The sequence below is a fragment of the Xenopus tropicalis genome, chromosome 8 (assembly GCF_000004195.4).
Source record: "Xenopus tropicalis strain Nigerian chromosome 8, UCB_Xtro_10.0, whole genome shotgun sequence".
NCBI classification, from domain to species: domain Eukaryota; kingdom Metazoa; phylum Chordata; class Amphibia; order Anura; family Pipidae; genus Xenopus; species Xenopus tropicalis.
The window spans coordinates 48,777,524-48,790,528 of record NC_030684.2 but is presented as its reverse complement, the minus strand read 5'-3'; positions in this window follow the sequence as shown (position 1 = coordinate 48,790,528).

Sequence of the window (13,005 nt, the reverse complement as noted above, 5' to 3'; positions counted from 1 at the left end):
AGAAGAGCGTGGGAGGCCCACTGGTGGCCAAATAATGGAAGCAGAATTCCTGTATATCGGAATTTTGAACTCACAGACTGAGTTACTGAATCGGTACAATATGGTTACCCTATGCTTGCTATTATAGCTTTTGATTTGCCAAGATAACGCTCCCTTAGGATGCACAGGTTTCAGAGAGACACAGATTGTATTACTAAACACCAATTATAGGTGATGACATCACCAGCACATTTATATAAGGATATAGTTTATAGGATATTTGTACAGATTCATATTTATATAATTTTTAAAAATCACGATCTTTGTGGCACAAGACTCTTCAAGGGCCCGTAGTAGTAAGTAACAAACCCTGCCCAGGCCCTTTCCCCCATTTTCTCGTGTCCCCTGCCTGCTTGTGTATAAACCCCTGTACCCCACCCGGCCTCCTACCCATAAGCAGACGGGAGTGAGGATTTATATGCAAAATTAAAAGAAGCAGAACCAGTGGCCCAGGCCTCCACCCCCCTCCCACCAAACCATGGGGTCACAGAACTCCATGTGTGTCATGTGACAGAAATCACTAAGCACCAACCGATGACATCACCAAGCACCATTTATAAGGATATAATTTACTGTTAATTTGCATGTATAACTGTAATTTTGCATTACAATTGATCTGTAGACACATCTTTAGATGACAGTATTCCTTACATGTTTTCCATCTTGTTTGGCCCATAATAATGAGAGTTGTACTTTAGTGACAAAACATCAGGCTGCCTGTTCTCGAGTCCTAATTTGCTCCATATATCATAAAACCATTTGCCTGGCCACATTATAGTGCAGGAAACAGAGGAAAACTTCCCCCGCTGGCAGTGTGTAACATGCCTTGGTGCTAATTCAAGGGCACAACTGATATTATTTTAGAGTTTATCATAGAGTCCCTCTGTGTCAGCTCTTCCCCAGACTAGAGATTTATAGTCTGCTTCATTTTGTTCCTCGCATATTCCTTTGCCACTCTCATAAGAATGTGATTATTTACTTTACAGCATGCTCCTAAAATACCCACTGCCTCTTCAGATATGACAGGAGTAATGAATTCTTACTGCCAAGCCAGGGACAGTGACAGGCCAAGGTTATAGCGCTGGTTAAAGGAACAGTAACACCAAAAAATGAAAGTGTATAAAAGTAACTAAAATATAATGTGCTGCTGCCCTGCACTGGTAAAAGTTGTGTGTTTGCTTCAGAAAGTCTTGTATAATTTATATAAATAAGCTGCTATGTAGCTATGGAGGCAGCCATTCAAAGGAGAAAAGGCACAGGCACTTAACAGATAACAGATAAACACTTTTGTATTCCACAGAGCTTATCTGTTATCTGCTATGTAACCTGTGCCTTTTCTCCTTTTTTCCAGCTTGAATGGCTGCCCCCGTGGCTACACAGCAGCTTATTATATAAATTATAGTAGTGTTACTGTAGCAAACACACCAGTTTTACCAGTGCAGGGCAACAGTGCATTATATTTTTATTATTTTAAAGCTCTTTCATTTTTTGGTGTTACTGTTCCTTTAAACCTGGATAGGACACACTTTGAATCAGTGCAGCGCCTTATCTCTTCCTTTCTCTATCTCAGTTTATGTTCCAGTTTTCCCACAATAATATGTGAGGCTCCCAAAGTCTCACACAGCTGCCCCTCCAATTCTACACGCAGGCACGGAAAGCCCTGTTTTGGCGCTGCCCTCCAAGCCCTGGGATCCCTTTGTGCCCAGTATTAATGAATGCAGTTGTGTCAGACTTTGACTCTGCTCCTTTTGCTCATGTGTATCCTGCTACTTTAACCTCTTCTATTGATCTCTATTTAATTCTTCTCAATGCAGGCAAATGATTAGATAAGCTACTGTCTGGCACTTTACAGTATATCTGCTTTGTATAAATATATAAGGAAAGTAAAATCTTGCAGCCTCGCCATCAATCTGCTCTATGGACTCTAGGATGGGGCTATAATGCCCATAATGCAGAAAGTGAAAATATTTTATATGTATTTATAGATCTGTTTTTCCAGCATCTGCTAGAATGATAAATAAAACATTTCTTTGCAGCAACAGAAAAAGGTTTTATCCTATATGTTATTAGAGAGACATTTATCCTATGCTTGACTCCCCCTGTACCGTAAATCTAGTTGATATGCAAAATGGGTGATACAGCCCTACTGAAACTCCAACCGCAGCTCCTATTCCTTTTAAAGAGATACTGACATCAGAAAGTAAGCTATTTTTTACATCTATCATAATATTGTCTTTGCATGCTATTTATAATTTTGCCTTAAAAGTACTTTCCTAATGCTTTTACATTGACTATCTGACCCCTCATGTTCCTCTATGAGGGGGCTGCCATATTTGTGCCACAACAGTCCGTTAGCATTAAAAGCTATAACTGACAGACTGACAAAGGACAGTCAGGTTGGCAAAACAGTCAGGTATAAGTAACAATTACTCACAAAAGCAGCCCTATCTGTGAAAAATTATAAACATGACCTATAGGCAACTTTTTATGTAAATTCATATTTTGAAGAGTAGTTTTTTAGTGTCAGTATCACTTTAAAACAATTGCACTGTTGTACATTACATTGAAATTAATGTCTTCACCCCTACTGGCCCCAGGGCCTCTGCATTAACCCCCCTTCCCAATGCCTCCCCACTGTTATTTTAAGTGCCCCTGTCTTTGAGTGCCCCTGCCTAGGGTGCAGTAATTGGGGGGCACCTCTTAGGCTTGCCTTCCTCTAGGTTTGTCCCATCTAAAAGCCCAGCATAAGCAAATGAGTAGGGACAGGCCCAGACTGGCAATCTGTGGGTTCTGCCAAATGCCAGAGGGGCTGCTGTAAGATGCCATAGACCAGGGGTGGCCAAGACTTCGATCGAGGTCCACCAGTCGATCCCCCGTGGATTTCTGGTGGACCGCGTCTAAGCCTTGGGATGCAGAAGTGCAGCGCGAATGTGGAAGTGCGGCAAGTTTATTGGGTATGTGTATGTACGCTGCGTCACGTACGTATGCGGGGAGGAGTCAAAAGTAGATCGCCGGGGGAAAAAGTCTGGGCACCCCTGCCATAGACAGTCACTATTTAGTGGGCTGGTGGGGGCTGTTTGGGCCTCTGTGTACTTGAAATGCCAGGGCTTATTTTGTATCCTAGTGTGGACCTGTGGGAGGTGGTGTGGGATAGCAGTTGTATGTGCCAAGGAGACAAGCAGGCAGGTCATGGGCACCCCCAACCTCAGGCCCAGTGAAACAGGGGGTGCAGAGAGGGAGCGGGAATAGGGAGGACTGGGGTTGGGAAGAGGGTTTCATTTTCTTTTAAATTCTAAGGGGAACTTTTCCTGTAAAAATAGGAAACCTGTAGCTCTCTAGCTGTTATTGAACTACAATTCTCCTCTGGAAGCCTTTATCTGTTGGTTGAAAACTGAGCAACGTAGGCAGAGTGAAAATATAATTTATGACACAATCCAATAAAGCATTATTGTACCGCTGTTGTTTTCTGGCCAAGAGGCCTCCTTCTCTCTATCCTAAAACATACCCTGGCAAGCTGCCACACATTGCAATAGACTTTTAGCCAGGTATAGGACAAGTCACAGCGACTACTGTATTAGCTGGAAGTGAGGGTAATGAAAACTCCAGCTGGAAAGGAGATTGAATGGTAACAACCACGTATGGAGAGTGGGGGGGTGGTGGTAAGGAGCAGCCATTACTAGTGGCATTAAGGTGCCTAGGCAGCTGTAGAGTTGCTTTCAGTGCAGGCTGAGTGGCAGGGAAGTGGGAGTTGTCAGCATTGCTTCTTGCAGAATTGTACCTGTTCTGTGCATAAATTGACGTTTTCTGTTCTCGCTGCTATTCATTTGCTGCCTACATTGAACAAACGTCTAAAAAGGGAGGGAAAAAAATTACCAGCATGAAAGTGATTGATGTTCCTCCAACTCATGTTCATGTCAGACTTTCCCACATACCACTGAGAAATGTGCTGCCTTTTCACAATGTGCCAGTTATGAAAACGCCACAGAAATGGGAATGACAGGTTCATAAATAAGAATTCTGTCTGTGTGGGCAGGCTGGAGAGACCTGCCCCTGCACTCACATTGCTCAAATTATACTTAAATGCATAGTTTACTCCCCCTCACCTAAATTATTCATCGCTCTCAACAGGTTGGTAATTGTCATTTCTGCTTTTATGTAGAAACTGGATATAATGGAGAAGCTCTTTAGCCTTTGTTGAACTGCAAACTGCCTGCATCAGTTCATATATTCAGCATCCCAGCTACAGCAGGTCTATGTAAACTGTCTTAGGGGGTTCAAATAGAGGAACAGCAATGGTGGAATGACTAAGTGAGATCCTTTAGAGCAGAGTTGGGGGGTTAGAAGGTAGCAAGATGCAAGATGGTTACAATAGGTCAGCCTTGCTTTATATCTCTTGCTTTATATCAGAGTTTGATATGCAGTCCTTTATTCCTAGCAAATAACCTAAAACCAAATTTGTATTTATGCATGCATTTATTGCTATTGCAGAAGGTGGTATTGGTATTGTTGCCTTGGTATCTGCATAACAATGCAACATATTTAGCAGAAAGGTGCATTGTGGCCACATTTCTATGTGCATGGATGCTTGATTGTTTAAGATTATATAATATAATTTATATGACATTACCGCTATCATTTATTGTACCTGAAGTTCAGGAGTGGGCTTTTATGAGTGCCCTTTTGGTGTTTCCTGTTTGCCCAGAGGCCTCAGGTGGTGGTAGGATTTCCTTTACTGTTAGTCCTTCAGGATCTTCCCAGATCCATAGTAAGAAATAAGGAAGGTCTACAGCAGGGGTCCTCAACCTTTTTTACCTGTGAGCCACATTCTTTTGTAGAAAAAGTTGGGTAGCATCACCAGAATGAAATAAAATGATATGGGGCTCTGATTGGCTATTTGGTAGCCTCTATGTGTGGACTGGCAGCATTACTTGAGGCTCTGTTTGGCAGTAACCATGTTTTTGATGCAACCAAAACTTACCTTCAAGCCAGGAATTAATAAATAAGCACTTGCTTTAACATCCAAGGGGCTGGTGAACAACATGTGTTTGCAAGCCATTGGTTGTGGATCACTGATCTACAGCAATTTAATCTGGAGAAATACAGAAAGAGCTATAGGTAGTCTATCCTAGTAGTATTATACTAGGGCGAGTGCTGCTTGTCAGGGTTTTTTGTATTCTCACATCCAATCAGTCTTAGAAAGTGGATTCTTGCATCCATCAGTCCTAGAAATCAGAAGCTATAAAATATTCCCATTGCTGTTGGTAGTAGAGACCAATGGAAAGATAAATGACTAGGCAGGTGCAATCAAAAAGGAAAACAGAATTGGTGCATCAGAGTTGAGGGATACCTTAAGAGAGGCATTGATGTGCAACAACGCAATTACAAGCATTTATTACATAAGGTGGATAATGTGAGTCCTCAGAAAGTCAGTAGAACCATGGTGTAATTGAGAAGAGCTTTCAAGACACTTCATAAAACCAAGCTGCAGTAGTTACAAAAGGGTGGAAATGTCCAAAGCCATTAAAGCTGTTTATTAGTACTAATAAACACACAGATGGCACGCCGGTTTGCCCGTGACTTAGCAGAGTAATAACCATACACTTGGATTTCTCACATTGATTTTTTAATGCTGTTATTAACTACCATATATCACTAGTGGACTCTTTCCTGTTTTTCATTTGTTTAGAAAAGACTACTAAGGGAACCATGTTCCAAACCAACACACCAAATGATCAATCATGTACTTACATTTTATTTTGGTCTAATTCTTTAGAAATAGTGTGTCTATTTTTTGTGAGGCTATGTAGGTTTTTAATGAGTTTGCTTTTAAGTCTGTAGTGTCGAGAGTTAGTTACAGAAATGGCTTTATGCCCTGATCTTTATACAAGACCAATGGTCAAACTATTTCCAGTTGCGCTTAGGGAGGGTCATTCAAGGCAATGCAGTGTTAAAAAGTTACTCTATGGACCCACAGGGTTAATAGCCCCTGTGGCTTTAAGTCCCTACTAGTTCATTTTCCTTAGTTACTAGGAAAAAGCGACTTCATCTAAATTACTTCATTTACATATCTGTGTTATTGGCCCATAGGTTTAGTGACCCCTTCCTGTCACACTTAATATAGTGAATGAAAAGAGGTGGTCCTTCCTCTTAGGCTTCTATCCCTTCACCAGGAGGATGTATCTGGGAAACCTGGTGGCAAAAAGGCAGAGTAAAGGATTCTGCCCTACAGGGATAGTCCTTTTAGTGAAAGTTGGGAACAGGGACCCCCTGAACAGATTACAGGGCTAGCTATGTAAGGAGTTTGTTCTAGGAACATAAGATAATTAGGCAGAACTAGAAAGAGCAGCCTATTGCTCCACCTTGATAGCCGGGGGTAGCTCTATGTAGGTATAATTGGTCTAAACTGGAACTATAGTACTGAAGAGGGATTAATGCTATTGTGCTTCACACCCTGGTCCATTTCTGGACCATTATTGCTGGTTAAAATCTACAAAGCCATGTCCACAGTGGTGTCACCAAGTCCTGCTCTACCTGCCTCTACCCCCCACCCTGGATTCTAGATACAGGGCCGCTTCACAGTCCCAGTGCAAAGATCTTCAATAGATTTCAAATAGGACATGAGGTCCAGGCTTGCCAGCCTATACCAACAGTGTTGAGAAAAGATAAACTGTGATCACAAATGATAGCTTTTTATTACAAATATATCCTTTAGAAACATTTGTTATAATAGAAAGTAGAACCGTTATGTTGAGCTCTTACAGATTATTAAAATGAGGGGCCTGCCATTTATAGGGGAAGCTTCAGTCAAAAGTTAAACAGAATCTGATAGAAAATCTGATAGTGGGTGCCCAGACCTGGTGGGCCCTGGGTAATTGCCCCTTTTGCCATTTTATTAAAACAGCCCTGTCGAGATAGGGTAGAAGTTAGGTATAATATAATAATTTAATCAGAATCTTGTACTTAATTGAGATGTCTTTTTTCAACAGAAACAACTTATACAGTCAATTTCCTACCCAAAGTATTCATTATAAGAAGCATAAGGGCATACACATACATATAGAGGTAGGGGCTCAGCAGGATAGTTTAACAGAGGGTTTAGACCCCTGGGACAAGTAGTAGTATATGTCTCCTACAATCAAGTCAATTCATTTTAAGCTGTATTTATACATATTCTGAAGAGCGAGACCTTGATTACTATATATTTATGAAATACTTCTCAATTGTTAATATAATATTTGTCAAGAATTCCAAACAGAAGGTTATAAAATATTCTTGTGTATAGATAGATATAGAAAATAAAGATATAAGCAGCATCTAGGCCAGTCTTTCAGCCGAGGCACCTGATCCTTCAATTCATTTCTTTTCTGTCTGGAGACTGTGCCCTTCAGTTTTGTCTCGCTGCTCTAGGGCAGTGTGTCACAAATCACATCTGAAACACATTAGTTCTTTTAACACATTTTATTGATTTATTCACCTTGTTGGATTCATCTGGTTGAAAGGTGAACAGTGGATTAGCTCCTCTCTTCATTTCGCACATTAGGAGGCTAAGAAATAGTGACTAAATGCAAAGGAAAATCTTGAGATTAAAGGGAAAGAATGTCTTCTCTGAGATGTTTGATCCCCCTAGCTCTCCAAAGGAGACACCCTACACCTAATTACGGATGCAAGAGGATGCTCCAATGAGAATTCTCCCTATTTGTAGTATGTCATTTATCTCTGTGTTATCTAATATACAGGGATGTTTACTTGCTGACATACTATAATCAAACTTTAAAATGTGATATAAGGGCTCATTTATTATGTGCAGGGGAGGGAGAAAAGATCTATCTGCATTTTTTTGTTTTTTACACACTCACTGCTCTGCACATTGAAGAATTGCCACAGGTCTCCAAACTGCTTGTGCCAAATGAATACAATGCTACCTGCATTCCGCAGAGTATTCATAAGGGACAGAAAGGGAAAGGCATGTAGGCATCTCCCCTCTCATCCCCGAACTTGTGCGCCATTCACACACACACAAGTTATGGGGTGGAAGTGGAAGCAGACTGTAATGAGGCCCTGTGTTTGCCATCTGCTCCAGTGTCACCCTGCTCTGGAAAATTTGGTAGTGCATAGATTTAATGAAGGTTCTTAACCCCTAAGGGTTAATGGCAATTTCTAGTTGTTTTGTTGTCTCAGTGGAGGGTGATAAAACACTACATATTGCCTCTAAATTCAAAGTCCATGGAATTCCCACTAAGCGTTAGTTCCTGTCTACTGACAGGTACGTATTATTTGAAAATGCACCACTGTGTGTTTCTGATTGGTAGACCTTTGGCATTTGCTGCCAATTCTCTTTGCATAGGGGTTAATTAATAATTTACCCCTCACATGAAGTCTGAAAATGCATAATCTCCAGTTTTTATGATTTTATATACATAAAGTGTAAAACAAAACACCTTTAAAAATACCCATTCTTGGATGCAATATTTATCTTCATATTTATAGAACACTCAGTACACAACATGCAACCACTAGACCCAGACTGTAATTCAAAATAGGCCCTGGCATTTCAAGTACACAGAGGCCCAAAAACCCCTTACCAGCCCAATAAATATGGCATCTCTATGGCATCTTACAGCAGCCCCTTTGAGTTTTCCCTTCCCAGGCATATCTCTTAAGCTTGACTGTCACTTCTGCAGCTCCCCATTACAATTTTTACTGCCCCATTAGTGCCTTCTGGGGCAAAGGATAGCAGTTCTCTGTCATAGGGTCTGTCTTTTGATTGCTGTTAGGGGTCACAAATGGGGCCTGGACTCTGGAGCTAGTCAAAAGCACATCCTCTCACATTCAGATGTTGGTAGCCACACCCCATAATTTAGATAATATTGAGTTGATATAAAGATGTAACAATGCTTCCAGGCCCGGATTTGTGGAGAGGCCACAAAGACCCGGGCCTAGGGTGGCAGAAGTTTAGGGGCAGCATGCAGCCCCGCCGCAACAAAATTTTTAAATTTGGCTCCCATACGGAGCAGTCGGGACCTCTCCCCACTGCTCCGTATGGGAATTTAAAGGAGCGCATGCGCACTCGCGGCTGGTCCGCGCGGGAAGGGGGGGGGTCGCGCGTTCGCACATACGCACAGGTGGAGGGGGGGGGGCAACCAACAGGGGCGGCCTCGGGGCGCCCAGAAGACAAATCTGGCCCTTTAAGCAAATTGTGTCAGTCCTTACCAGGGGAGTTGGAGGAGTCATGATTTTTGGTCATGTCTTTACCCTTACAAAGGTTAAAATATGAGCTTAGGGAAAACACCTAAAATAGACAGTGAGTTTAGTGAGTGAGGTCTATGAGACAAGAAACCCTAGTCTTATGGTATGTCACATAGTTAAGTTGGGTTGAATAAACACCAAAGTCCATCAAGTTCAACCCTCCAAATGAACCACAGTGCGCTGAGGTTTACGCACACACTCTTACTAACCTATCTATACACTCACATACATAAACCATATATATCAACATCAATACTAACTGTAGATTTTATTATCACAATACCTTGGATACTATGATGTCAGGTATCTGGCTCCCATCACCAGTTTATAAGTAGAGTTTTCAGCATCAAAACAGTTAATGCAAAGACCTGAGGAATTCATACTTGTTTTAATTATATTTATTACCTTAATAAGGGGTAGATTGGAGTATGGAAAAAATAATAATACGTTGCCACTGTGTAATCAAATTATCCTTGGTGATTTAATTGTGATTTTCCTGTGATTTAATTAGTGCTGTGCCATCACAATTCCCTTTGCAAAAGAAGTGTTTACATTGTGTTGTTGTTAAGAGCATCATGTTGCACTGAAATATTTTGGTACTTACAATTAGATAACAACAACATCACACGAGGGCCGCTCCTAGCAGGAAGACCATTTGTCGGAGTCTAATCGCTTTGTTGATTACATTTCTAGTTTAGAAAACTTTTAAATTACAGATTTACAGAAAGGAAAAAAAAATATGGCTTTACAGAGATATAAAGAACATATAACAGCACTGTTTTAGGCACATTTACATTGGATAAGGACTAATATCTTTAGTCACAACAATGGGTAAAATGGGCAGAAAATTGCAGCAAGTGCTCAGTACTATGCACTTTTGCTAATTTATATTAACGATGTGCACCACATCAGGCCCTCCTGTTGCCCGAGTCCCCCTGCAGATTCACGGTCTGCTGCCCCTGCCCTTTGGTATCTGGGAGAAAATTTTGCATCTGAGTGGGGCGGACAGAATGATAATGGAATACTGGTAAAGAAAAACATAGGCCGTGGCCTGACATATATTTGGTAGCGGTTGCCATTGTGATCTTATTACTCTGATATAACTCTTTCAAAAGCTATTTTCCACATCTCCATTAGACTGTGAACCCTCTAAGGGGGCAGTCAGTTAATGAAGAAGCTAAAATTAGATGGAACAATTACAAACCAAGGATATACAGTTCTAATAGTATGTAGTGGGATGTCTCTTTATAACAAGTTCTTTAAAGTGCACTCACTCCACAACTCATTCAACATTTTGAAAACAGGGCAATTTATGAACACATTTTCATTCTTTGTTTTTGGGCTATAGTGATTCCTACAACCTCTACAATCTCTATTCACTGCCTATTTGCTTTTAAAGGAAAACTATACCCCCAAATAATGTAGGTCTCTATAAAAATATATTGCATAAAGAAGCTTATATGTAAAATGCTGCTTCATCTAAATAAACAGTTTTCATAAAAATATACAGGATTCAAAGTGCACACAAACAAGCCAAGGCACACATACCTGCCACACTACTTCCTGTTACAGTTAGAGCTGCATTATTTCTGGTCATGTGATCTCTGAGGGAGCGCCCAGCCCATCACTAAATGGTGGCTCAAGGGAAAGGATGTAAAAGGGCAATATTTACTGTACTGATATATATATATTCCAGTTTAGCGAGATTCTTTAATAGTCTATCTGTTGGTTAAGTATTCATTCTGGTGTTTAGTTTTCTTTTAAGCATGCATACTAACTAAACAATCCCAATTCTTTCTTTCTGCTTACTATTAAACTCTAGCAGTTTATAACCCTTTGGCTCAGTGCTCACAACTTATTTCTGTAATTATTTCATTGGGGCCACAACAAGCAAATGTGTGACTTTCCCCTCTACCTTGTCAGGGTTGGGCTGGGGGCACTGGGGAAAAACCCGGTGGGCAATGCCGACCCAGACCTGTTCCCCACTGGAAACTGCTGGTGCTCCTCCCAACCCCCCACCTGATCATGGCAAGAAATAAAAGGTACATGCTGGGGAGGTATTGGATATGCTGGGGAGGTATCGGGTATGCTGAGGAGGTATCGGGTATGCTTCTGTGTTGCTCATGAACTGGGGCAGGGGAGGCCCTAGAGGGAATGTGGGAGCCCATGAGGTTGCAGCCCTGCTGGGCTCCAGACTGAAGCTGTACCTTAAAGGGGAAGGAAAGGCTAAGTCACTTGGGGGTGCCAAAATGTTAGGCACCCCCAAGTGACTTAGATCGCCTACCTTGTACCCCGGGCTGGTGCCCCTGTTAGGAGAAAAAAGCACCAGCCTGGGGTACCTGCAGGAAGCGCTTCCTCCTTCCTCTCTCTTCTGCCGGCGAAATCAGTCGGCCGGCGCATGCGAAAAGGAAGGAGGAAGCGATCGCTGCTACCCCGGGCTGGTGCTGTTCTCTCCGTACAGGGGCACCAGCCCGGGGTAAGAGGTAAGCGATCTACCGTATTTTTCGGACCATAAGACGCACCGGACCATAAGACGCACCAATTTTTTGGGAAGGGAAATGAAGAAAAAAAGATTCTGAAACAAAGTGTCCTAAAATATTTTATGTGCATTAAAACCCAACCTGTACCAGCAGCACCCAACATATTGCCCCCCACCTGTACCAGCAGCACCCAACATATTGCCCCCCACCTGTACCAGCAGCACCCAACATATTGCCCCCCACCTGTACCAGCAGCACCCAACATATTGCCCCCCACCTGTACCAGCAGCACCCAACATATTTCACCCACCTGTACCAGCAGCACCCAACATATTTCACCCAACATATTGCCCCCATCTGTACCAGCATATAGCCTACCGATATACTTTAAAAAAATGTTTTTACTTGCCCATGTGGTCTCCGCAGGGCCCTCCTCTATTTACCGGCGCTTAGCTCTGGCGCATGCACAATGACGCGCATGCGTATGGGCATGCGCGTCATTGTGCATGCGCACAGCGCCATAGCTAAGCGCCGGCAAATAGAGGAGGGCCCTGCGGAGACCACATGGGCAAGTAAAAACATTTTTTTAAAGTATATCGGTAGGCTATATTCGGACCATAAGACGCAGGGACTTTTTCCCCCCACTTCTGGGGGAAAAAAAGTGCGTCTTATGGTCCGAAAAATACGGTAAGTCACTTGGAGGTGCCTAACATTTTGGCTACTATATATGGGGTGTGGAGAGGAATTATGTCACTGTTGTGACTTGGGATTAATGTGTTTTATCCTATCAAGCCATGCATTTCGTAAGGACGTTGCATTATGTGCTTTGTTTGTACTGCCAATAATCTGAGGTATCCAGAGCACATAGAAAGGATGTTGCAACATACAGTGGTGCAGAAGGTGTGGGACAACAGAACTCCTAATAATATGAAGCTGGACTCAAGGAAGATAGGAATAAAAAGTTGAACCAGAGTAGCAAAAAGAAGACTGAATTTGTTGTTCTCTCTTACTTCAACATTGCTATATATATATGTATGTATATATATAGAAAATAATCATCTGTGGCCAGCACACCTGCCGGCCATGCAGGACCTGTACAGACAGCGCTGTAGGAGGAAGATGCAGCGGATCCTCTCTGACCCCGGCCACCCCAGCCACAGTCTTTTCACGCTCCTACCATCAGGCAGGCGGTACAGGAGCATCCAGACCCGCACCAGCAGATACAGAGACAGTTTCTACC